The sequence below is a fragment of the Lepidochelys kempii genome, chromosome 20, assembly GCF_965140265.1.
Source record: "Lepidochelys kempii isolate rLepKem1 chromosome 20, rLepKem1.hap2, whole genome shotgun sequence".
NCBI classification, from domain to species: domain Eukaryota; kingdom Metazoa; phylum Chordata; order Testudines; family Cheloniidae; genus Lepidochelys; species Lepidochelys kempii.
In genome coordinates this window covers 20,936,561-20,961,516 of record NC_133275.1, presented here as the reverse complement: position 1 = coordinate 20,961,516, position 24,956 = coordinate 20,936,561, and the positions used below count along the sequence as shown (strand labels likewise).

General features: G+C 54.8%; 1 pseudogene; it reads right to left on the bottom strand.

Moving 5' to 3' along the window:
• Window positions 1–1,232: 1,232 nt before the first annotated feature.
• On the bottom strand, window positions 1,233–23,704 carry LOC140900655 (cAMP-dependent protein kinase catalytic subunit alpha-like; annotated as a pseudogene).
• Between the last annotated feature and the right edge of the window lie 1,252 nt (window positions 23,705–24,956).

Below are 24,956 nucleotides of genomic sequence, written 5' to 3'. Positions count from 1 at the left end.
GGACGGGGACAGTCTGCAGAGGTGTAGCCAATGTAGGCGGGGTGGAGAAAAGGACTTGGAGAATCCAGACTCCTGGGTTCTATTTCCAGCGGTGGGAGCGGAGTGGTGTCTAGTGGTTAGGGGAGGGGCTGGAAGCCAGGACGCCTGGGTTCTGTGTGTGCTCCACTCTGTAAGAGGGGGATCATACCTGACACATACATTAAAGACAGTCAACATGCAATCTCAGTGATTTTTTAAAAAGGAACTAAAAGTAGCTTAGGCCCAATGCCAGCCCCCACCCCAAAATCCTCTGCCAATTTTCACACCCATGTTTCCCTTTTTAGGCCCCCCACTCATTTAAGACCCACGCCTAACAAACAGGGGGATCTGCCCATAGCCAGACAGCAACAGAGACCCGAGAAAATGCTGCAAAGCGTAAACTGGGCAAACTCGGAAGGCTATTTGCCTGGCTCCTGTCGCTGCAGCGATGCGAACCCTGACCGGTGAAAAATAACGATGGGCCTCAAACCAAATCTTGAGATTGGCTTCAAAATCGTGAGATTTTATAAATACTTGGCAGGGTGTTTTTATTCACTTCCTGCTGTGGGGACGTTTAAAAGGTCACCTGGTTCAAGATTTCTCTGCAGTGAAGGGGGCGAGACAGGGAAGGTTTTTCCACCTGAGGAAATTAACAGAAAGAGCTACAGTGGAACATAGCGACTCCAGTCAAATTTCCCCATGCAGACAAGCCCTGATTGCTTTTTAATCAAACTCGCATGATTTGGTGACTGGTGCTTTAAGAAAAAGAAAAAAATCCTCACACACAAAGAGTGTCAGCCTTGTGCCCAAAGCACAAAGGTTGCTACGAGTAACAATACGAAGGTTACGTTAAATAATTGCAGCCGGGTTCCTTCGTACAGGCAGTGGCAGCCAGAGGCAGAGCTGGGCGGTAGTTTTATTGCTAGAAAATGCAGATTTATAGACAACACAACTTTTCATGGACAGTTTGGCTTTAATGAAAGGTTTCTCAGGCCAGAATGAGACATAGTAACCCAAAACTTTATTGGTAATTGTTTCAAATATGTTTACAATGAAGCACACTGTTAAAGAGGAAGTGGGGGCAGTGACACAAGTTTTGTCGGAGGACACAGACGTGTTTCCCGGGGCGGGGTGGGGTCAAATCCAACCCCGCCCCCACCTGCTCCGTGCATGCCCTCCTGGGGGCTGGCGGGGGGAAGGGCGCCCTGCTGGCCCTAGAACTCAGCAAACTCCTTGGCGCACTTCTCAGTGGTGGAGACCCGGATCTCCTCTTCCTTGTAGTCGTCAAAGTTACTCGTGTCGCCAGGGCCTTTGCACTTTGGTATAAAGGGAGCTTCCACCTGCAAAGGGAGGGGCGGGGGAGGTTAGGGACGAGGTGAGGGATCAACATTTGTACACCCCCCCACATTCCTGGGTCTGCTGGGGGGCACGATCAGGCCCCAACTTTGCAACAAGGCAGGCAAGGATCAACCCCCCCGTCCCCAATCCAGCCAGAAACCCTCACATTTTGCAATCATGGAAGGGGGAGCCCATGACCCCACTTAGGAGCCCAGGATCAGGGCCCCCAGCACTCTTAAGGGAAACAGGATCGGGCCCCTACGCAACAAGGTGAGGGATGCAGGATCAGCGCCTCCTCAAGCTTCCTTTTATCTAGCCAGAACCCCCTCCTCTCACTTTGCAATCAGGGAAGGGCAGGGGGTCATGAGCCCCTTGGATCCCCGTAAGAGCCCCCACTTGCATCATCAGGAGGGTTTTAATCAGGACCTTCAGCCCAGCCCTCTCCCACCAGACATGGAGAAATAATGCCATTAGCTGGCAGCAGCAGTAGTAGGCTGTTGTCCTCAGGGGGTGGGGACAGGACCTTGCTTTTGCCACCATGTTACAAACAGGTGACTGAGGGCTCCCGACTTTAAACCAATGCTGGGTGAGCATATCTCCCCCTAGTGGTTGCACCCAGCCACAACACCCTGCTACAGAGTCCCAGGAACCAATGCGCTCCTAGAGGCCTGGGCACTGATGATCCCAGGTTCAATTCCTGCTGACGGAGGCTGCACAAGGTGGGAGTTACCCAGGCCCTCCTCTGCCTGCCGCCGCCCTCTTACCTTCCTCTGGTAGATGGCGATCCAGTCGGTGGTAGCAAACCACCTGTGGTTCTTGATGTCGTTGACCCCGTTCTTGAGGTTGCCAAAGCGTTTGGTGAGGTCCACCTGCAGCAGGTTCCGGAGCAGGTCCTTCAGGTCTGAGCTGAAGTGAGAAGGGAACCGGACCTGGGGTGGGGAGGAGAGACAGAGGTCTGGCTTTTATCTGCCCTGCCCTCGTGGCTAGATTCATAGATACACCTAGTAATGTACAGCCCCTAGCACAAGAGGGTCCTTGGCTATGCCTGGGGGCTGAGATATGACCATAATACACCTAATAATGTACAGCCCCATATCACAGGGGGGTCCTGGGCTACACCTGGGCACCTAGGCACTACCGTAATACACCTAGTAATGTAGAGACCCATAGCACAGGGAGGTCCTGACCCATGACTGGGGCTTGTAGGCACTATTGTAATACACCTAATAATAAATAATAAGCCCTTTAAAAACACTCCAGGACAATGAGTGGACAAGAAGCTAGTCCTCAGGCTACTGAGGACTGACACAGGAGCTGAAATGGTTCATTAGCAGCAGCCCCCCAGCTCTTATTGAGCATTTTTCCTCCACAGATCTCAAAGCAGGGCTGCCACATCACTATCCTCATTTTACATAAGGGGAAACTGAGGCACGGGGAGACGTGACTTGCCCAAGGTCACTCAGCAGGCTGGTAGGAGAACCGGGAACAGAACCCAGGCCTGTTGAGTTCCACTAGGCCACACAACTTTGTTTTTTTAAAACCCCACTAGGTTTAAAGCTGACCGTGTCCACCATGAGTGCTTGGAGATCCTTGGCGAGAAGGCGCTGGGGTGGGCAGAGGAATATTATGGGCTCTTGGTTACTATGGTGATGAGTGCTCTACCAGTGCCTGGAGATGACGGAAGTCTTTAAGGAATGTTTAGTCTTGCAACACAACAGGGTTGAGGAGAGTTTTGCAATTCACAACAGTGTATAAGAAAACCAAAGGCACCGGTTCCAGGAGTCCCCATGAGAGTTACAGGGAGCCCAATGGTGATGGGGTGGGGGATGCAGTCCATGTGTTGGGGAAGTAGGGATATGTGTGGGGGACACAATGGGGAGGATGTCCATGTGTTGGAGAACAGGGGTATGTGGCAAGGGAGGGTCTATGTGTCGGGGTGCAGGGGAATGGGATACATGACAGGGAGGATGCCCATGTCTTGGGGATTGGGGTAGCATGGAAGGGAATTAGCATGTGTGGGGTGCAGTGTGTGAGCATCTCTCTGGTCCATTGCTGAGACTTGGCACCCCACTTTTGCTGGTGAACCCTCCCTCAAAATATCACACAAGTGTCCCCTCCCTGAGCCCAAATACCTTGCCAGAGACGATCTTCTCGTAGATCTGAATGGGCTGGTCCGCGAAGAATGGGGGGTAACCAGCTGCCATCTCATAGATGAGGACACCCAGGGCCCACCAGTCCACAGCCTTGTGATAACCCTGCCCGGGGAAAGCAGGCCAGTGTCACGCACTGAATATTTGAGGTGTGGGGGGAAACCACCTTGTGGCCAGGGATTAGCTAGAGATCAGGCAGCAGACAGGCCCTCCCCAGCTCACCTTGCTGAGGATGATCTCGGGGGCCAGGTATTCTGGGGTCCCACACAGAGTCCAGGTTCGGCCTTTCACCCGCTTGGCAAAACCAAAATCGGCCACCTGGAGCCAAAACAGAGAAAGGGGAGAAGCTGGATCAGCCCGGAAGCTGTGACAGCAGGAGGGGAAGGGGGAAGCAGATGATTGTGATGTATTCTGGCCGTGTTATATTTCTGGGGGTGTTTTGGCTTTGGGAAGGGGATGGCAACAGAGAGAGACTTAGACAGGCAGGAGATCACTGCAGGGAGCCAGGAGCCAGCATTGGGATGGGGACGGGAAGGAGTGGGAGGGGGCGGCAGCGTCACCTCGATGTAACCCTGCTGGTCTATCAGGAGATTCTCTGGCTTCAGGTCTCGGTAGATGAGATCCAGCGAGTGCAGATACTCGAAGGTCAGGATGATCTGAGCAGCGTAGAACCGGGCGTGAGGTTCACTGCAATGAGGTGGGAGGAGAACGTGGGCATCCCGGGCCAGATCTGCCCCCTCTCAGCCAGCCCAGCACCCTCGGCCTCCTGCCGCCCACACCTTCACCTTCCTTATAGATCCTCAGGCAAGATGCCCCAACCCTTATCGGCCCGGTGGCCCCATCTGCCCAAGCCAGACCACTAGCCCTAGTACACACATCCCACCCACCATTGCTAGACCCCTGACTCCATCCAGCCTGGCAACCCAGGGCAAGCCCCACCCAGACCAGCATCTCGCCCCTAGCCTCAATACAGACACCCATGGACCCCCAGCTCCTTCCAGCATGACTCCATCTAGTCCTGGCATCTCTGCCACTGACTGTGGCTAATGCTGGCAGAAGACCTCAGCCGCTCTCCCCATGGGGAATCCCTTCCTGACCAGCCCAGCTGGGGATCAGGTCACACCCTGCAGTAGGAGGATCAAAGCCAGCGTCGCTGCAGATGCTGCTAGTGGATAAAAGGTCCAGTTCTCTACTGAACTCAATCCCAAATTTACAGCTGTGGAAACTGAGGCACAGAGTAATTCTCCCCCCTTCCCACAAGGAGTGAATGGCAGAGGCAGGAATAGGACGCAGGAGTCCCGACTCCCAGTCCCTCTGCTCTAAGTGCTAGATCCCACTGTCCTCCCTGAGCCAGGGATACAACCCAGGAGTCTAACCGCCACCCAGCTCTAACCATTAGCAACACTGTCCCCAACATCGGCTCCCGTGGCAACGCTCACCTGAACCTCCCGATCCGCCGTAGGTGGGAGAACATCTCCCCGCCCAGGATATATTCCATCACCATGTACAGATTGGAGTTATCCTAGAAGGAAATGCAGCAAAAACTGAGTGCAAGGGATGGAGCCACTCCAGCCCCCCGTCAGTGCCTGTGACACCGGGATGAAGCTGCTCACCACACCCCTGCTCCTTTATTAGCCCCATCCTTTTCAGGGCACTAACCCCACATGCCTCAAGGGAGCCTGATGCACTGGCCTGGCTTCCCCATAGCACACAATGCAGTGAACCTGCTGTCTGGGAGATGACAGCCTACTACAGCCACCAGCTGCTGCTGTTACTCCTTTGGCTCAAGGGCTAGAGGGGCTGCGCCGTGGTGCCGAAGGTCCCAGGCACACACCTGCAGTGGGAGTTGCTGCACAGACGCGGCTGGGGAACAGACTCACTAATGAGGGGGCGCAAGCTTTATTTGCTTGGAGTATTTCGTACTAGAGCCCTAGAAAATTCAACCCCTCCCCTCCTCCGGTTTAGGGGCAGGGATGGGCGGGGACAAGATGGATTTCCCAGCTGCGACATCTATGATCAAAGGGGAAACCCAACGTGCCGCCAGGTCGGACACCCCAAAAGAACAGAAGCAGGAAGTGAAACTTGTCAAAAGCAGAGTGTGAAATTGACCAGGCTGGCTCCATCCTCTCTCACGGCTGCAAAGTCAAAGAGCAGCCTCCGAAGTAACTCCGCTGAGCCCAACAAAGCCATTCCGCTAGTGAGACCCGACCCGGCTCAGTGATGAGAAAATGAGCACTAAGCACCCGCGCACGCGGAGACCACTGCCCCTTCCCTCCAGCCCAGTGTCAGTTTCCATCTAGCCCTGGAAAGAGGGTCCAGCCGGGCATGGGCACAGCGCCCCATGCTGGATGGTCGGAGACCTTTTTCTGCAGCCACATTAGGAGAGCAGGAGCCAAGAAGCAGAAAGTCACATCCTCACATTCCATCTAAATTATATCAAAACAATGTAATATTGGGCTGTTAAGAAGGCTCCTGTCCGAAGAGTGCCCAGCATCACCAGGCAAAGAAACAGATCTTAGGATGCTCAAAGGAATCACTTAGCTGCAGTGTGGGTGTGAAATCTCTACCTCTTGATTGTTTTCCCTTTCTGGTCCCCGCTTCTCTATTGTTTATCGGTCTGGTTCTTTGATTGTTTCTGTTCCATAACTAATTTTGCCAGGTGTACATCAAAAAAGGTGGCAAGGTACGCCTGGGTAAAGAATTGTTTCACACTATGTTCGGATTGGTCAGAGAAGTATTTTGTAATACTTCAGTAAAATGATGGGTTAAGGTAGAGCTAAGCAGGACTCAAGTTTCACTCTATAAACTGGGGACCAAAAGGAAGTTCTTGGGAACCAGCTCCAGGACACAGCCCAACATCAGCGCTACCAGACCTTAACACCGTGCCAAGCACACCGTGCAGAAGCTGGAGTCCCAGGATGACCTGATCCTGACACCCATGGACCCCCAGCTCCCCTCCTCTAAGTGCTTCAGAATTGATTGAGGACCTGCTCCATGATTTTTCCAGGGACTGAGGTGAGGCTGACTGGCCTGTAGTTCCCAGGATCCTCCTTCTTCCCTTTTTTAAAGATGGGCACTACATTAGCCTTTTTCCAGTCGTCCGGGACTTCCCCTAATCGCCATGAGTTTTCAAAGATAATGGCCAATGGCTCTGCAATCACATCCGCCAACTCCTTTAGCACTCTCAGATGCAGCGCATCCGGCCCCATGGACTTGTGCTCATCCAGCTTTTTTAAATAGTCCCGAAGCACTTCTTTCTCCACAGAGGGCTGGTCACCTCCTCCCCATGCTGTGCTGCCCAGTGCAGTAGTCTGGGAGCTGACCTTGTTCGTGAAGACAGAGGCAAAAAAAGCATTGAGTACATTAGCTTTTTCCACATCCTGTCACTAGGTTGCCTCCCTCATTCAGTAAGGGGCCCACACTTTCCTTGACTTTCTTCTTGTTGCTAACATACCTGAAGAAACTTTTCTTGTTACTCTTAACATCTCTTGCTAGCTGCAACTCCAGGTGTGATTTGGGCTTCCTGATTTCACTCCTGCGTGCCCGAGCAATATTTTTTTACTCTTCACCGGTCATATGTATAATCTTCCACTCCTTAAAAAGAAAAGGAGTACTTGTGGCACCTTAGAGACTAACCAATCTCTGAAACCTTCCACTTCTTGTAAGCTTCTTTTTTGTGTTTAAGATCAGCAAGGATTTCACTGTTAAGCCAAGCTGGTCGCATGCCATATTTACTATTCTTTCTACACATTGGGATGGTTTGTCCCTGTAACCTCAATAAGGATTCTTTAAAATACAGCCAGCTCTCCTGGACTCCTTTCCCGCTCATGTTTTTCTCCCAGGGGATCCTGCCCATCAGTTCCCTGAGGGAGTCAAAGTCTGCTTTTCTGAAGTCCAGGGTCCATATTCTGCTGCTCTCCTTTCTTCCCTGTGTCAGGATCCTGAACTCGACCATCTCATGGTCACTGCCTCCCAGGTTTTCATCCACTTTTGTTCCCCTACTAATTCTTCCCGATTTGTGAGCAGCAAGTCAAGAAGAGCTCTGCCCCTAGTTGGTTCCTCCAGCACTTGCACCAGGAAATTGTCCCCTACAGTTTCCAAAAACTTCCTGGCTTGTCTGTGCACTGCTGTATTGGTCTCCCAGCAGATATCAGGGTGATTGAAGTCTCTCATGAGAACCAGGGCCTGTAATCCATTAACTTCCGTGAGTTGCCAGAAGAAAGCCTCCTCTACCTCATCCACCTGGTCCGGTGGTCTATAGCAGGCTCCCAGCAGGACATCACCCTTGTTGCTCACACTTCTAAGCTTAATCCAGAGACTCTCAGGTTTTTCTGCAGTTTCATACTTGAGCTCTGAGCAGTCATACTGCTCCCTTACATACAATGCAACTCCCCCACCTTTTCTGCCCTGCCTGTCCTTCCTGAACAGTTTATATCCATCCATGACAGTACTCCAGTCATGTGAGTTATCCCACCAAGTCTCTGTTATTCCAATCACATCATAATTCCTTGACTGTGCCAGGACTTCCAGTTCTCCCTGCTTGATTCCCAGGCTCTGTTGTTTGTTGTTACAGAGGACCAGGGATGGAACTTGGGACCCCGGCCAATGGCCTGGAGAATGGATACCCCAGCGACTGGTGACCTGGTGACCAGGAGGCCCAGCTCAGGAGTCACAGCTGGTTCTGGCCAGAGGGAAGACAATGGGCTGTGAAGAGAGGACCCGGGTCACCTGACCAGGCAGTTCCAGCGAGAGGGGGCCAAAGGAGGGCTGAGAGGAGAGGAGGCCCAGGGAACCCTGCTTACCAGGAGAGAAGACAATGGACAGAGGCGGGGCTTGGAGGAAGTGATATCAGATGCCCAGCTGGGAAGCAGGGGGCCTCGGGACTGGAGAGAGAGAGCAGGCAGAGCTCACCTGGATGCAGGGGAGACTTGGATGTGCTGTGCTGGGGGAGGGCAGGCCTGAGGGCCCTGAGAGTTTCCTATGCTGTGTTCAGACGCTCAATAAACCCTCCTGTTTTACGCTGGCTGAGAGGCGCTCCAGTCTAGAGAACAGGGTTGCATTATTCCCTCTGGGAGTGGAGGCCCCGGGGGTCCAGAGCCAGTGGACTCCCCGAGGGGGCCCCCGGTGAGAGACAGGTGTGCTAAGGCTCAGAGAGGTGTGTTTCCAGGAGAAGGAGGGGCTTAACCCCGAGAGAGACTGGACCCCTGAGAAGAGCTGGAGAAGGGCTGTCGCACTGAAGGGGTTCCCCCCAAGGCCTGCACAGGGCCAAGAGTGGGCACGACCTGTGAGTCCGTGACAGTAACTGTTAATAAACAGAGGTTAAGGATATTTCTGTGTGAGGCTCTTTCACTGGGAAAAGACCCTGCAAACCCGCAGAGTGTGAGGAGACGCCCTGGGCCCATGGAAGGGTGAGGGTGGGTGCTTAAATTAAGAGGGTTACCCCTTGAGCCCCAGGACCAGGGTAAAGGTGGGTGCCCAAGAGTGTACGGAGAACAATGCCTGAACCCTGCTGTCTCTAAGGGGACGAAGGGAGCTCAGCCTTGGCAGCGTAGCCCATCCTTGGTCTCCCTGCTCAGGCAGTTCTGGTCTGCATGACATGGGCCTTCCTGACCCTCTACCAACTAAACAGGCCCCAACACCCTAGTGGTACCTTGATAGGGCCCAGTCAGCACGTACCAGGACAGACTCCTAGCTCAGAGGGGTAAATCCAGAGCAGTCACATTGATTTCAACAAAGTTCTCCCATATTTACACCCGCGGATTCAGGTATTTATTTTACGCTGTCATAGGAGAATCGATTGGCTCAGCGAGCCAGCCTGTGTGACAGCAGCCGCTGGCCCCAGTGCCACTGTGTCACCCGAGAGCTACACAGAACTGAGCAGGAGTGACATTTCCATTGTAGCAGCTTCCACAGACAAGGGCCAAGATCAAAGCTATTTAACCCTAGAATGATGAGGGGCCCCAAGAAAACGACTCTGCCAGCACTGCCTGCTGCTAACACGCCCTTCACCCTAGCCTCCAGGCTCCCGCAGGGGCTGCAATTTATCCTGCAGCCTCCTCTGAGCTGACAACTCTTCCTTGCTACAACCCACTAACCTCAGGCTGACAGACAGGAGACAGATCTCCCTTCAGAGCCAGCCCCTCTTTAATCAGACCAGCCACAGCTCTAAGGCACAACTACTTTTGCTCTCCCTCCTACACACAGAGTGTAGCTCACAGGCCCCAAGATCCAGGTTCAGGGAAGAGGTTCCAAGCCCCATCGCTGTGGCCTGAATTTTAGCTTTCACAGAAACTCCATCAGGAGGAAACGATCCCACGTGATGGTTTCAAAGTCTCCACAAAGCCAATTTTGCATGAAGTTAAGTTAGGACTTCCTCTGAGACTCCCCTGCAAGCCAGATCTCATGCCCTAGGGCCAGCGCATGGGAGCCGGAACTAAAACTGACTAGGAACGAAAGCAAAACTGACCAGGTTGCGGGGGGAAGCATCACTGTTCAAAACCTGGAGTCAAAAGCAGAACAGAAGAGAGTGAAAAAGGGGAATGATCCAAACTGATTTTTCTTAGCTCCAAACCTGATCCTAGAGGTCACACCAGGAAGGTTTGTTCTCAGGATACAAGAGATGCAGACTGTGCCCTTCGACCCCTTCAGCACAGCTTTGGTTTTAAATAGGAAACATATCAAGGGGATTGTGGGAGTCGGGGGCAGACAGAGTCCAGGGCTGGGCTGGCAAGCGAAGGACACCTACCTTGAAAGAATACTCTAGCTTGACGAGGAATGGAAAGTTGACGGCCTGGAGGATCCGTTTCTCGTTGAGGGTGTGCTCAATTTGTTTCAACTTCACTACCTGGGAGAGAAAAGGAAATAGCAACATCAAATCTTCCTCTGCTGGCACAGCACCCCCTATGCCTCGCACGCACTCCCCTCTCCAGCGTCCCCACGCAGGGTTCAGCCCCAAATCCCTGCCCCGCACTGGGGATTCCACAGCCCCAGGCCAGATCTCTGCAGCAGCCCCCAGTGTCTTACCTTCTGTTTATCCAGGATCTTCATGGCATAGTGATTCCCGGTCTCTTTGTGTTTCACCAGCATCACCCTCCCAAATGAGCCTGTGCCCAGGGTCTTGATTCGATCAAACTGATCCAAACTGGCTGTGTTCTGGAAGGGGGAAAACAAATGTGATGTGGGGCCAGACTGGTCCTGGGGGCATCAGGAAGGAACCTGCTCGCGACAGTGGGATTTGCACTGCAAGACCGGCGGGGTCTTTACTGACCATGAGGGGCTCAGAGCTTTGGTTTTTATAGCTCACCAGAAAGGCAGCCCCTCCAGGGTCAGCACTGACTGTGATGGGAGAGCGCTCCCTACTGAGCCCGCCACTCCCTGCAGCACAGCACCCGCTAGCCCCGCACTGGGGTTGTTCTTGAGAACATTGATATGAAGACAGAAAAGGAGGACTTGTGGCACCTTAGAGACTAACAAATTTATTTGAGCATAAGCTTTCGTGGGCTACAGCCCACTTCATTGGATGAATGCAGTGGAAAATACAGTGGGGAGATTTTATATACACAGAGAACATGAAACAATGGGTGTCACCATACACACTGTAACGAGAGTGACCAGGTAAGGTGAACTATTTCCAGCAGGAGAAGGGGGGAACCTTTTGTAGTGATAATCAAGGTGGGCCATTTCCAGCAGTTGACAAGAACGTGTGAGGAACAGTGGGTGGGTGTGGGGGAGATAAACATGGGGAAATAGTTTTACTTTGTGTAATGACCCATCCACTCCCAGTCTTTATTGAAGCCTAAGTTAATTGTGTCCAGTTTGCAAATTAATTCCAATTCAGCAGTCTCTCGCTGGAGTCTGTTTTTGAAGTTTTTTTGTTGAAGAATTGCCACTTTTAGGTCTGTAAGCGAGTGACCAAAGAGATTGAAGTGTTCTCCGACTGATTTTTGAATGTTACAATTCTTGACATCTGATTTGTGTCCATTTATTCTTTTACGTAGAGACTGTCCAGTTTGGCCAATGTACATGGCAGGGGGCATTGCTGGCACATGATGGCATATATCACATTGGTAGATATGCAGGTGAACGAGCCTCTGATAGTGTGGCTGATGTGATTAGGCCCTGTGATGGTGTCCCCTGAATAGATATGTGGGCACAGTAGGCAACGGGCTTCGTTGCAAGGATAGGTTCCTGGGTTAGTGGTTCTGTTGTGTGGTTGCTGGTGAGTATTTGCTTCAGGTTGGGGGGCTGTCTGTAAGCAAGGACTGGCCTGCTCCCAAGATCTGTGAGAGTGATGGGCTGTCCTTCAGGATAGGCTGTAGATCCTTGATGATGCGTTGGAGAGGTTTTAGTTGGAGGCTGAAGGTGATGGCTAGTGGCATTCTGTTATTTTCTTTGTTGGACCTGTCCTGTAGTAGGTGACTTCTGGGTAATCTTCTGGCTCTGTCAATCTGTTTCTTCACTTCAGCAGGTGGGTATTGTAGTTGTAAGAACGCTTGATAGAGATCTTGTAGGTGTTTGTCTCTGTCTGAGGGGTTGGAGCAAATGCGGTTGTATCGTAGAGCTTGGCTGTAGACAATGGATCGTGTGGTGTGGTCTGGATGAAAGCTGGAGGCATGTAGGTAAGGATAGCGGTCAGTAGGTTTCTGGTATAGGGTGGTGTTTATGTGACCGTCGCTTATTAGCACCATAGTGTCCAGGAAGTGGATCTCTTGTGTGGACTGGTCCAGGCTGAGGTTGACGGTGGGATGGCCTTCTCTGGATAGGCAACTGACATGGCACAACCCTGGGGAGTGGCTGGCAGCTGAGAAGGCCAATGCTATTTTCCAGCACCCCACAGTGCATTGTGCCCATTCCAAGTGGGGGCTGCCCCACATTGCTCCCACAGTGTTCCCTGGCCTGGGCTGCGCAGCCCAGGACACTGCAAAGGGGCCTAGTTCTGTGCTGCGCTGGGCACTCGAGTCCATTCAGAGTCCAGGGCGCCGCAGCGGCTCAGAGACCTGAAAACAAGGCTGAGCAGATGCTGCATCCCCCTCCCCCAGTCTAATGGGGCCGCAGGCAAGCGAGGGAGTGCGGTGGCTGCCCGTGGGGCCGGATCCTGTACTCCGCAGTTGATGGTGAGGTGGAAATATGAAGAAGTAGATGTCACATTTCACCACCAGAGGGCGCCAAAGGAAGGCTCTGTGTTTTTAAGGAGACACTGACAAGGGATTCCCTGCTCCTTGGGCAGAACCAAACTCCAGTTCCAGACAGGCGACCCGCCCACCTCCATTCAGTGGGGCTGGCGGGGGCGGGGCTGGGAGTCAGGACTCCTGGGTTCTAGCCCTCGGTCTGTGAGGAGAGGGAGTGAAGTGTAGTGGTCAGAGGGCAGGAGACTAGGAGTCAAAAGCTCTCTTCCTAGTTCTGCCACCAACTTCCTATACCCATGACCAAGTCCCTTTCCCCTCTGGGCCTCAGTTTCCCCATCTGTGCCATGGCGTTAATGACACAGGGTGTGCGGGAGGACTAGCAAAGTGACAGTGCTGCAGAGGGACCAGCAGCTCTGCCTCAGGAATTACCCACAACCACCCCAGGCGGGATTTCCAGAGGGGACAGACCCAGGGCACTGGGGCACTGCGCTCAAGCGCAGGCAGGAAATGGAGGCCCTTTGAACAGGGTCCCTGTTAGCACAACCCCCCTGGGAGCCAATCTGGGGCTGGGCTGGACAACTGCGCTGAAGCCTCGGAAGGAGGATGCGGGAGGGGGAGACAGCTTGGATCAGGAGGAGTCCCACATGGTTAGTGTCCCCCTCCCACAGCAGAAAGGAGTTCAACCTACAGAGTTCTTGGCCCTTCAGTTACCAGAGGGCAGACTGGGGGGGGAAAGGGGGGCAGAAGAGCAACATGGTCCACTCAGCCCCGCCCCCCAGGAGCAAAAATAACCCCAGACCCTCAGCGGAGGCTGTGTGGCAAGGTGGAAAGAGATCCAGGGGGTGACTGCTGAGTAATCAGCCTGGGGCTGCAAAGGCCTTGATTAGGCGGCGGTGGGGGGTGATCTGGGTTGGGAGCACAGTACCTGGGAGGGGTTCTCCCATTTCTTGAGGAAGTCTTCTTTGGCTTTGGCTAGGAACTCCTTCACTGTAAGGGAAAGAGAGAGGGAGCAGCATGAGGAGTCAGGAGGGGGGGCACCCAGCCTGGTGGACAAAGCTCCCCATTCAGCCCCACCCCGGCTCAGCGAAGAGGCACACAGTCACAACAGGGCCGGGGATTTTAAGCGTATCAGCAGGATGGCGGTGCCTGGTTGGCTACAAAGGGCAGCTCAGCTGGGGATTGGCTGGAGAGAGGTCCATGAGGGTGCGCTCCCGCAACATCCCCACCCCCGTGCCTGCCCCTGGACAGACCGAACAGCCCCGTCAGGGAGGGCTAATGTAGCCCCCAGCACCAAGGGGATGCACTTGTGCCTCTATCCCCCCACTGAACATGCCATTGGGGTGCCTGGTCCACGCCCTCGACACAGAACCTGCACCCCACAAGGAGACACTCGTACAACCCTCCAGTCAAAGGACGTTAAGATGCGTGGATCAAGTTGCCCTAATGGGAGGATACGGGATCTACTACTGCTGCCAGCAAAGGGGGGTGAAGGGGAAGGAGATTCCCCCTTAGCTCAAAGGGCAGAGGCCTGTGTGTAGCCTTCTCTCAACCATGCAGGCCTCACAGATCAATGACACCAACAGCCCTCAAGGGGGGGCTCCGTGCACACACACAGAGCTGCAGAAGGCAGCCGTGAAAGTTGCAAACCCCAGTTGGGCTTTGCCCACAATGGGGTTAAAACAACCTGCCACAGCCTCGACAGCAGCAGCCTGGGACCAACCAAGTGTCCCGCTCTCTGGCATCCAGCCAGGTGATCCTTCCTTCACCAGCCGGGCTCCCTGTCCTTGCTGCCAGATCCCAGAACCATGGGAGGGAGGAAGCGGGATGGGGGTTGGAGCAATCTGCAGCATCTGGAGGGATATTTGGTACTGAGAGCCCCTTTTATCTTCGCTGCCTCCTGCTGCTCCCAACAGGGACAAGTCCCGCAGCTCTTAACAGTGCAAGAGACGCCCACGGGATTGGAATGGCTGCAGCAGCGAGGACAAGCACAGAGCAGCAGCAGGGGGTGGCTTTGAGCCCAGAGCTCCCCCCTGCCCCCACCATCACAGGCAAGTCTCCCCCACACCAGAGGTGCATAAAGTTAACTGCCTCCCCCAGGGATCATTGGTGCTGAGACGCCAGGGAGGGGACAAGCTAAAAGCCTAGATCAAGATCTGGGTGCTGCAGTTCTTGGGGTCACAGATGCACAACCCAGGAGTCAATTCCCTGCCGGTCCCCTCTCTCCACTACAACCCACTCCCTTCCCAGAGCTGGGGACAGAACCGCAGGAGCCCCCCACTTTAATCATTAAATAGCAACACTTCTGTGGAAACCCAGCATCACTGCGCTCTAATCCTGTCATCCCTGCCCTACAGAAAGGGCTGAGAAATGGGCCAGGCGAGGGCCTGAAATGCACCAGCGAAGCAGAACAACATCCTACAGATGTGACTGATTCACTGCTGGAGGGAAGGAGACCAAGATTACGGGGATTCCCCTGATCCCACAGGACAGGGCAGGGCAGCCCTGAAAGGGTTTTAGGGATCAGCTATTTGCTGGCTAACTACCCCCGCCCACACCCCCTTCACCCTCTAGTCCCCACAGCCCATCTCCCGTGGAGCCCTACAGAGCGGGATTGAATTCACATCTGCTTCCCCCAGACGCTCAGTCTGTCTGACCTACTTTCACTTTGTCTCCTACTCTCTCTGGACTATTTATAGAAACAGGCTTGGCTCACCAGCCACTGTCTCCCACCATCGATCCCAGCCCCAAGGGGGCGGGGAAGAGGGATCCTTGCATGGACACGGGACAGAGAAGACAATTTCCTGCACTCTCCTGGCCGTACCTTACAGAACTAAGTTTAAGTAGCTTAGGAGTTCATTGTATTACAAAGGCAGGCGGTTATGTATTATTGTGGGACTGTATGTGACGTCTCCGATGGAAACCCAGGGAAGGGTTATGGGCTTTGAGGGACCATCTGAAACTATTAAAGTTAAGTACATTTCCCAGGAAATCTCTAAGGGGAGGGGTATGCAAACGTAACGCTTCCGTTATGCAAAACCTCAACTGCTGGAAGCTGCTCCCCGAGGAGAAACCCACTGCCTGTGAGTTACCTGGCTGGAAGCGGGGTGATCTTTGGAAAGCTTATTAGCAGGCGTGCTGGTTCTTTGCTGGTTTTTAAGAGGTTTTCCCTGCAATGCTTTTACCGTAAGAATCAATGTGCTTGCTAACAGCTGTGTGGTACCTTATACCCGTGGAGACTGGGCTGTTTGTAGCCTCTGAGGAAGGAGGGAAAAGCAGGCCGGCTGAGGCAGTCTGGCTTGCTGGGGAACTCACAGTGTAGGCAGGGAGCTGTGCAGCCTGGAAATCCCCAGGGCAGGAAGGAGAGAGATGCAGGTCTCTGCCCAAGAGAGGTGATAACTGGGAGCCAGAAGCCTAAGTGGCTTCCCTGGCTGGACCATGAGGGGCAAATACAGGTGCAGTTGCTCTGACCTGCGACACCCCTCCCCCCACTGTTCTTCCCTGGCATCATCCACACCAGATCAATGCCTTGGGAGGGGAGATCAGCCATTCTGCCTTCTTCTGGAGGTCTAGGAAGACTTTTGAGGCTCTGCTAATCAGTTACATAAACTGGGGGCAGCCCCAGACAGTGATGGAGGAATCTTCTCTGCACCACCAGCCTCTAATTTACTTGGCCCAACACCAATAATTTGTTCCCTTTTTGGGCCTGTCTCATCTTAGAGTCTCGTTCTTTCTCCTCAGGGCCCTGGGCCTGGGCCAGGGACCCCTAGAGCCGAAAGCTCTGGGATGGGGATTGTGGCTGACAGCCCCGCTCCTCCAGTCCCACGGCACTTTCTACCACCCAGGTGTAGCTCATCTGTGAGAGAGACAGAGCTTCTTTGGGAGCCCATCCAAGAGGGTGGAACTGATTGCCACAGGATCTAAGGATCATCTCAGACTTCCCCACCTCTTCCTCCTAGTGCTATGTGCTAAACACAACCCAGCACAGGCATATAAAAAGAGACCCTACCAAAACCAACACCTCCACTGCACACACAGCTCTCCCCCTGGTGAAAGTACAGAACCCAGGCACAAGGAGTCCTCGGTTGCAATCAATATCTCTGGGGGCTACTGTAATTACAAACCGTTTAACGAGCAGCCAATTCAAATTTGGCCTCCAAAAATGTAAGTTTTGGTTAACCCCCATCCCCCAATGCTGTCTAAAAACAAATCCTGAAATATTCCAATTATTTTTAAACTAAGTCCCACTTGAAACAGACGAAGGGTCCCTCACCCCTCTTGCAGCTGAGAGAGCCCTAGAGTGAAATCTACTTTCAGCAGGAGTGAAATTGATACCAGGGAGATCTCCTCTGCTAAGCAGACAGACTTACCTATCTCAGGGTTTTATACAGATGCCCAGCTCCCTAGTATATGAGCAAAAGCCATAGTGGGAACAGGATAACATTTTCCAAAGGGCTTATAGGCTTCAGGAGCCTGCATGCCATTGACGGTAACTCGTAAATAGTAAATGGCAAACTGGATTTTTAGAATCCTCTTGTTTTAATAACGTTCCTTTCCAGCTCAGTGGCCTTTCAGCTGAGAGAGCCCCTTTAAAGACCCATGAACACATTTCTATTCTTGTCAGTTTTGTCAGATGGCAGGAATCTGGCATATGAAACTAATTGACTGTGTCTAATTACACAATAGACTAACAAACTGACCTGTGCAAGGAAAAACACCAGTGGATATCGGCTAATGGAGACGTTTTCATACCGCTAATCTTTTGTATCACCTTTCAAGGAACTTAGCAAAACCTTAACCTCCTTAGACCTTCAAGGAGGTAGGTACTATTTCCTTTTTTATGGGCAGGGAAACTGAGGCAGGGAGATGTGACCTTGCCCATTGTTGCACAGGAAGTAGAAGAATTGAGAAGAGCACTAAGAGTCCTGACTCTCAGGAATAGAACCCAGGAGTTCTGATTCTCAGGCCCCCCACTCTAACCACTAGATCCCACTCTCCATCCCAGAGCCAGCAATCCCAACTCCCATTCCTTACTGTGACTGCTAAACTGCACTCTTGCTTATCACAATGCATCCAGTTCTCTTGTACCCGATGCAGCACCACGAGGTATTATTTGAATACCTGGGACAGACACCAACCCCGGTACACAGAAAGGAAAATGCATGAGAAGGTCGGACCACTTAGGACCACAGATCCGGTTAACAAAGCCATTCTCTGCGGAGTGGAAATCAGCGCCTGATTCAAAGCCCAGCAGGGCCCAGCACCAGGGCTCTAGGGATCTGTAATTAGGAGAGATCAGAGTTATCTGGAAGAGACCTGAGCCTCCTAATCAGAGGGCAGACTACTCTTAAAGAGACATGACAAGTTTTAGGCCCAACATTCGTGATTACAGAAACCTAGCGCACGCCAGCTTGTGGGTAGCAGCTTCCAACCTCATGCTTCACCTTCGAGCCTCTGCCTTTCAAACCAAGTCAAGTTTTCAGTTCCCATCTTCAAGGCCTCCATGTGCAGCCCAGGGTGTGTCTCTGGCACCACCACTCCCTCGGCTACATCGGAGGGAACGGGTATATGCCAGGCTGGAGGGCCCCATCGCGCTGCCCGGATCCTCTGGTGACAGGTGCCTTCAAGCTCCCTTGGCGCAGGGGGTCTGTGCCCGTTAGTGCCTATTGCCCCTGGATACAGCAGTGTCTTCCCCAAGGTCAGTCTTGCCCCGGACTCCTGGGTTCCTGTTATAGGGTTTGCTTTTCCCTCCTTGGCAAACGCCGCCCGGATCCCCGCATCCAGAGAGCGCCAGGCTATAGCCGGATCCTGCACGGAGCTCCTGGAGTTTCCAATCCCGATGCCAGCACGCTGCCTCACCCCCAACGCCCGCTGTCGGAACAGATGAAGGACAGAACTTTTGCCCCAGGGCTGGAAGCTGATGCAGCAGCAACAGCCCTGATGGATTTCCCAGTGGCCAGATTTAATGCCACACTCAGTGAACACAGCTCTGGAGCCGATCCATGAGCGTGAGGGGAGGGGCCAAAGCTAAAAGCTGGAGAGAGCCCCGCCCTCTTTGATCAATCCCTTGCCCAGCTGTACCTCGGCTGCAGATCACGCTGGGAGGCAGTGTCAGGCTGGCTAAGGAGGGGAAGCTGCTTTCTGCTGCTCTCAGACAAGGGAAGCAGCAGCAAAGGCTCTGGCAGGGGAAGGGGAGACTGGAATAGCGTAAGGGGAAATTCCTCCGCCACCAGCCAGAGATTGGATAGCCAGAAGGGCCATTGCCCGCAAGGGAAAGGCTGGAGGCTCTTTCCCTCTGAATGCTTAATACCGGAACAATCCTGTACTGTCCCTCAGTACAGATACACTGTACTGCCCCTGCTCCGACCACTAGACTCTGCTCTCCCTGAGCTGGAACAGAACCCAGGAGTCCTGATTCCTTCAGCCCTACTCTAACCATTAGACAACACTCGCCGCCCAGAGCCAGGGACAGAACGCAGGAGCCCTGCCTCCCAGCCTCTCACCACTACGACCAATACAGATGCAGGGGGGTGAATTTCTCTAGCCTTAGAATCTGGGCCAGCACTCCCCTCGCAGAGCTGGGAATGGAACCCAGGAGTCCTGGCTCTCAGGCTACGGCTTGAGGGAACTCTCTCAATGTCCCTACACAGCTGTTGCGAGGACCCAATGTCATCTACACCCTAATTCTGTGGCACCCCCCAGCCCAGCCACCAGCTCAAGTGCAAAACCTCTGCTATTGGCTGCTGCGCTGCCTGGCGCAGGGGGGACAGAACCAGGGCCCTCGAGAGATAAAAGCAGGGGCTGCTCCAGCTTGAGCTAAAGAGCCCCGGCTCGGCCGGTAAGATTCAGATCCTCAGCACATCAGACACAGACAGGGAACCCCTCACGCATGCTCATCAGTCAGTTACACGGGCCCTGCAGAAAACAGTGAAGCCAGATACGAGAGCCTTCCCCCTCTCCCCTGGCCCCAAGACCGGCTCCACTGATCCTGGCTAGCGCCCCCTCCCGGTGACACACAGCAAAGCAGCCATCATTTGTATTCACACAGCATCTGGCCTCCCAGCCCATCACAAAGCTAGCGACAGACAAGCTGTATGCAGGGATGCTGAGCTGCAGCCACCTCTGGGGTGGAACATGCCAGCGGGTGACCCCGGAATGGCAGGAGCAGGGGTTAAGGAGGCAGAAGGGAGACAGGCGAGCTGGGGCCGGGGCCGACCCTGGGCGTAGCCTGTGAATAGCCTGGGTCACAGCACCATTGGCTTCGCATCAGCCCCCAGCACCGGAGTCCATATTGAGAGGGGAGAGCACCACCCTGCAGCACAGCGCCCCCTGGCACCAAGGTGGGGCACTGGGCTCAGCACTGATGGAGGGGAGAGAGCAGCCCCCACGCTGCTCCCTGCAGCACAGCGCCCTCTGGTGCCGCACTGGAGCACTGGTGTGAGCGCCGCCTACCGAGCTCCCAGCCTGGAGCACAGCGCCCCCTAGTGCAGCACTGCTTGCGAGGCGCAGTGACCCCCTGCAACTCAGCACCCCCGAGCTGCACGCTGGGACATAAGCGTCAGCCCCCAACCCCTGCGGCACGCTGCAGTTCCTAGGAGAGCTCCCAGGCATGGCGGTTCGGAAACCCAACTTCCTCCTCAACCCCCACAGAGCATCCAGCTTCCCGCTGGCTTGAATAGTCACCACCAAGGCAACAGACCAGCGTGCTTTGCCACCTGCGGGCGAGGAAGAGGCCATCGCAGGCAGAAAGGGGTTAACGCCAAGAAGCAGAGTCTCAGTTACCCAAGGTCAGAGAGCAGCCAGCTCTGTTTCAGATGGTTAAAACGCCTCCTCTCAGCTAGAGTCCTGTGAGCTTCCACCACCACCACCACAGCTCCACCTGGCTGCAGCGGAGAAACAGAGCACAGACCAGGAGGGTCAGCTCGTGGGGGGAGCGTGGGGGCTGCATATCTTTGCTACGCGGATCCTAGGTGGGAATCAGGCTCCAGGTCGGCAGAGCAATTTATTCTAACTCCAGGGCACTTTGAGATGCAAACTGGTTTCACACAGCGGCTGCTGGCCCGGGTCCTAGTGCGAATTGCCCCGATTTCTAGTGCCAGTCCAGTAGCAGCCTCAGATGAGGAGGGAGCAGGGTCTGGCACCAGGGGTCCCTCATCCCAGCCACGGGCAGGGTCCCTCCAGGGCAGACAGCGCAGGGATGGCAGCCCTGTTGGGGTTCTCAGCTGGGAGGGTCAGGGCTGCTGATCTAGTGTGAAATTAACCGAAGCCTGGATGTCTGAGACAAAGAGGCGGGCAGGAACCTGCAGAGGGAGCTTTGGTTGCGACTGGGCAGTGATCTATGAGGAGTCTCCTGACCTCCAGCCAGTCAACAGTTACTCCAGATCGCAGCTGGATAGGCAGCTGTGGTGTAACTAAGACACAGAGGGTCTGTCCTCTTTAACAGGCAGCAGCTAGCAAAGAAGGCAACATCCCCAAAGGGCCCCTCCTACTCCCTCCTGACAGTTTCCAGTCCCAGCATGGGTTTGCTAACTGCTGATGCTCCACCTAGGAGCTTCCACAGCGCTGCCCCCAACACTAAGCAGAGGAAACCCCCGATGCCCTGCCCGGTATCAGTGCCTTGCTCTGCTGGATCAGAGAAGTGGGCAGAAACAGTGCCAACCAGTGGATCAGACCCTGGCCTGGGAATCAGGAGACCTGGGTTCGAGTCCTGGCTCTGCCACGGACTTGCCATGAGACCCTGGAGATGTCACTTTGTGCCTCAGGTTCCCCATTCGTACGCTGGGGATGATAGCCCTGCTCACAGGCAAGCTGTAAGGATAAATGCATTGACTGAGGTGCTCAGATGCTACAGAGATGGGCCCCCAGGAGTCCTGGCACTCAGCCTCCCTGCTCTAACCAATAGACCCCACTCCCCTCCCCGAGCCAAGGAGAGAACCTAGGAGTCCTGACTCCTGGTGCTACCAAACTGTGGCATATAGTTAGTTCTCACTCACTGGGCTAACTTGCCCCCCGCGCCATGCCCGCCGGATCTGGGGGCAGCACTCGGAAGGCCGAGACAGCAGAGGGTTAAAGGTGCCGGAGAAGCTGCTGGCACCAGGTGCTTTACAATCTGCTATTTTAATCCTGGCTGCCCTGCCAAGCACTATTGTTACAGCCTTGTCTGAACATCCAGAGGGGGCCTGGGATTGGCGGGAGGCCAGAGGTAGCTCATCCCCCACATCCCCCCTCCCCGCCCCCACCGAGCTAGCCCAGAGCCCCCAGCAGAGGGAGCAGAGCTGCTTAGGGTCACGTGGGGACTTCCAGATCCCCCATGGGAATCCCACCCACCCAAAACTACAGCCCGGGCCACGGAGTGGGGATGTGACCTCGACCCAAGCGGCTGTGCAGTTAATTCAAGAGCACGAGCTGATCAACGCCCAGGTAACACTTGACAGGCTGCAAATAGGGAGCTGGGAGTGGGGGGGGGTTTCATCTCTGATAGTCACAGCTGGGGAGGAGCGTGGGGGCTGTGACTATCAGAGATGAAACCCTCCCCACACTCCCAGCTCCCTATTTGCAGCCTGTCAAGTGTTACCTGGGCGTTGATCAGCTCGTGCTCTTGAATTAACTGCACAGCCGCTTAAAAGGAGGGAAAGGAATAAAAGGAAGGAATGAGGGAAAGAAAGAGGGAGCGTGAAAGAGAAGGAGGAAGTGAAAGTGGATGAGAAGGAAAGAGAGCCAGGATGTCAGAGAGGAAGTGTAAGTGACATGAGAGGGCACAAATCTGTCCCAGCAGCACAGGGAAGTAGCCATGACTCTTCCACAGAGGGGAGCCAGTGGGTCCTTGTGCCACTCAGGGCAAAGGGATCCGAGCGCCCAGCCTCCCACCCACACCAAAGATCTGCAGCGATCAAGAACCAGGCGTCTGGCCTGCAGCTTCCCAGGTGCAGTGGGGGGAACGGGAGGGGCCACACACCAGGGACTGGCCTTTGGAATGGAGGGAGAGTGGGAATAGAGAGGGGAAGAAAGACAGAGAGGGAGTAATGAGGAAGAGAAGAATCCACAGACCCCACTCCCTTCCCAGAGCTGGGGACAGAACCCAGGAGTCCTGACGTCCAGGCCCTGCTCTAACCATTAAACCAGTATGGAAGATCGGGAGCCAGGTCTCCTGGGTTCCATAGCCAGCTCCGCCCCCAAGTCTGCAAGTCTTTTGGCAAGTCACTTCCCCTCCGTGCACGTCAGTTTCCCCCCATCACAAAACAAAGATAATCTCTCCCTTCGGAGGGGTTGTGTGTGTGTGGGATTAGCTACCATCGGCAGAACAGCGAGAGCCGATGGACCAGCACACACCGCACGAACTCTGGCCCGGCGCAGACATTCAGGGAGGAGAGAAGTCACACTCGGTTGGTGGGTTCAGCCCTCCTGACATAAGAGCTGCCATCTCCAGAGCCCACGTCCCACCCCACGCCTCCACGGCGCCATCATCAGCTCCTCAGCATGGCAAGAGGCTCGCGTGGCTGGCGCAACACGGCTGATGGCTCAGGAGCGGCAGGAAGACGAGTCCCTTGATGTCAAGCTGCTGCCAGCGGTGACTGGGAACCGAGAGCTCCTAAGGCCTCATCCGCTGAGTGAGCTTCCCCCTCACCTCGACCCTGCCCCGCAGGGAACCTTTCCAGGGGGGAGACGGGCAGACCAGACTCAATCCGTGGTCTCCCCACAGAAGCCACCACAAACTTCAATGGCACCTACATCACAGGGACACCCCCCACCCCCCGCATCCCCACTAGGACTCAGATGCTGCATCGCTTTTCCCCAGCACTGAATCATGGCAGCCTGACCCCCTGGGATCTGGGGCTGCACGTGGTCCTACCAACAGGGCTCCCATCCCAACTCACTCTGCTCATTCCAGGTGGCAGTGTGCTCGGACACACGGGCCATCTCGCTGCTGGCCAGGGCCCCCGCCTCGCTGCGCAACCCCCAGTAGAAGATCCGCCCAGCCAGGCTCTCCAGCTTCTGAAGCGGTGACATCTTAGCGCCTTTGTTCCTGCTGGGGTTGGGGCAGGACGTTTCTGCTCCATGGCTCATGTTTCCCTTCATTTATTTATCTCCCTCCCTCCCCAGCCCTCACAACCAGAGTCAACGCGAAGCTCGGACCCGATCCAGGAATCTTCCGGCCTTGGTCATTACCCAGGAGCAGAGAAGACAGCAGGATCAGGGACTAGGGGAATGGACCCAAGCCTCAGCAAAACTCCTCCACTCCTGACAGAGACAGGGGGCTTGAGCTGATTGCTCTCGACTTCTAACCAGGAGAATTTACATCCAACAGCTCCCCCGCCCTGCAGCAGCCCCAGAGCATGGCTGTCAACTCAGAGAGAGGTGTGACAACACAAACAGCAACAGATCCCGCAACAGAACTGATGGGACAATGGCCAGTGGAAGGGGAAACACCCACACAGCAGGGCTTAAAACAGCACCCTGGGTCTCCGCTCCTCTCAAATCCTTGGACTGAAAGCAGCATGAGAGGCTCCCTCTGGCTTCACTGCCGATCCTGCATGCACTGGGGGGCAGACCCCTGGAAAAAACACCATCCTACAAGTACAGTGTCCCCCAGGCCAAGCTACTGGGGCTGCAAAACAAATCGGGGGGGGGGGGGTGATGGGCTTGTGGCTCACATGAGGCCTGAGTCAGAGGGGTGCAGGTCCTTAAGTCCACTGCTGGGGGCCCCGCTCGCAGAGACGAACAGCAGGGGGTTGCAGCACATCAAAGGTGGCTCTCCAAGTGGAGTTCAAAGAGACCCACATTCGGAAACCCTTGCGGCACCCCGCAGCAGCACCCCAGAGAGGAGATCTCTAAGCACCACGGGGTTTGATTCTCGTGTCGCGCAGCCCCAGGTGGTACCGACCACCGGCAGGGGAGGGACCCAGGACTAGTCACCTGGAGATTTCTTTACTTTGCCTTTCCCAAACAACCTCTCCCGCCTCTTCCCCCAGCGCGCTGCGGACTCACCCTGCTTCCACTCCCTGCCCCCTGCCCCCGGTCAGCGGTGTGCTGGGCAGAGAGAGGAGGAATTGGAGAAGAGGCAGGGGCAGGGCCTTGGGAAAGGGGGTGGAATGGGGGTATACCCCCTCCAGCCCCCTGCTGTGAACTGCTCAGGGCAGGGGGCTGGGAGCATCCCCACGACCCAGCCCACCTCCCCAGCCCTGACTTCTGCACCCCCGTCACACACCCTGCCCTGACTCCTGCACCCCCCCACATCCCCACGCCCACCCTGAGCACCAAATGGGGAGCTCCTGTGCCCTCTCGCCCACATATCCACCTGCACCCCTCGCACCAAATGGGAGCTGCCCCA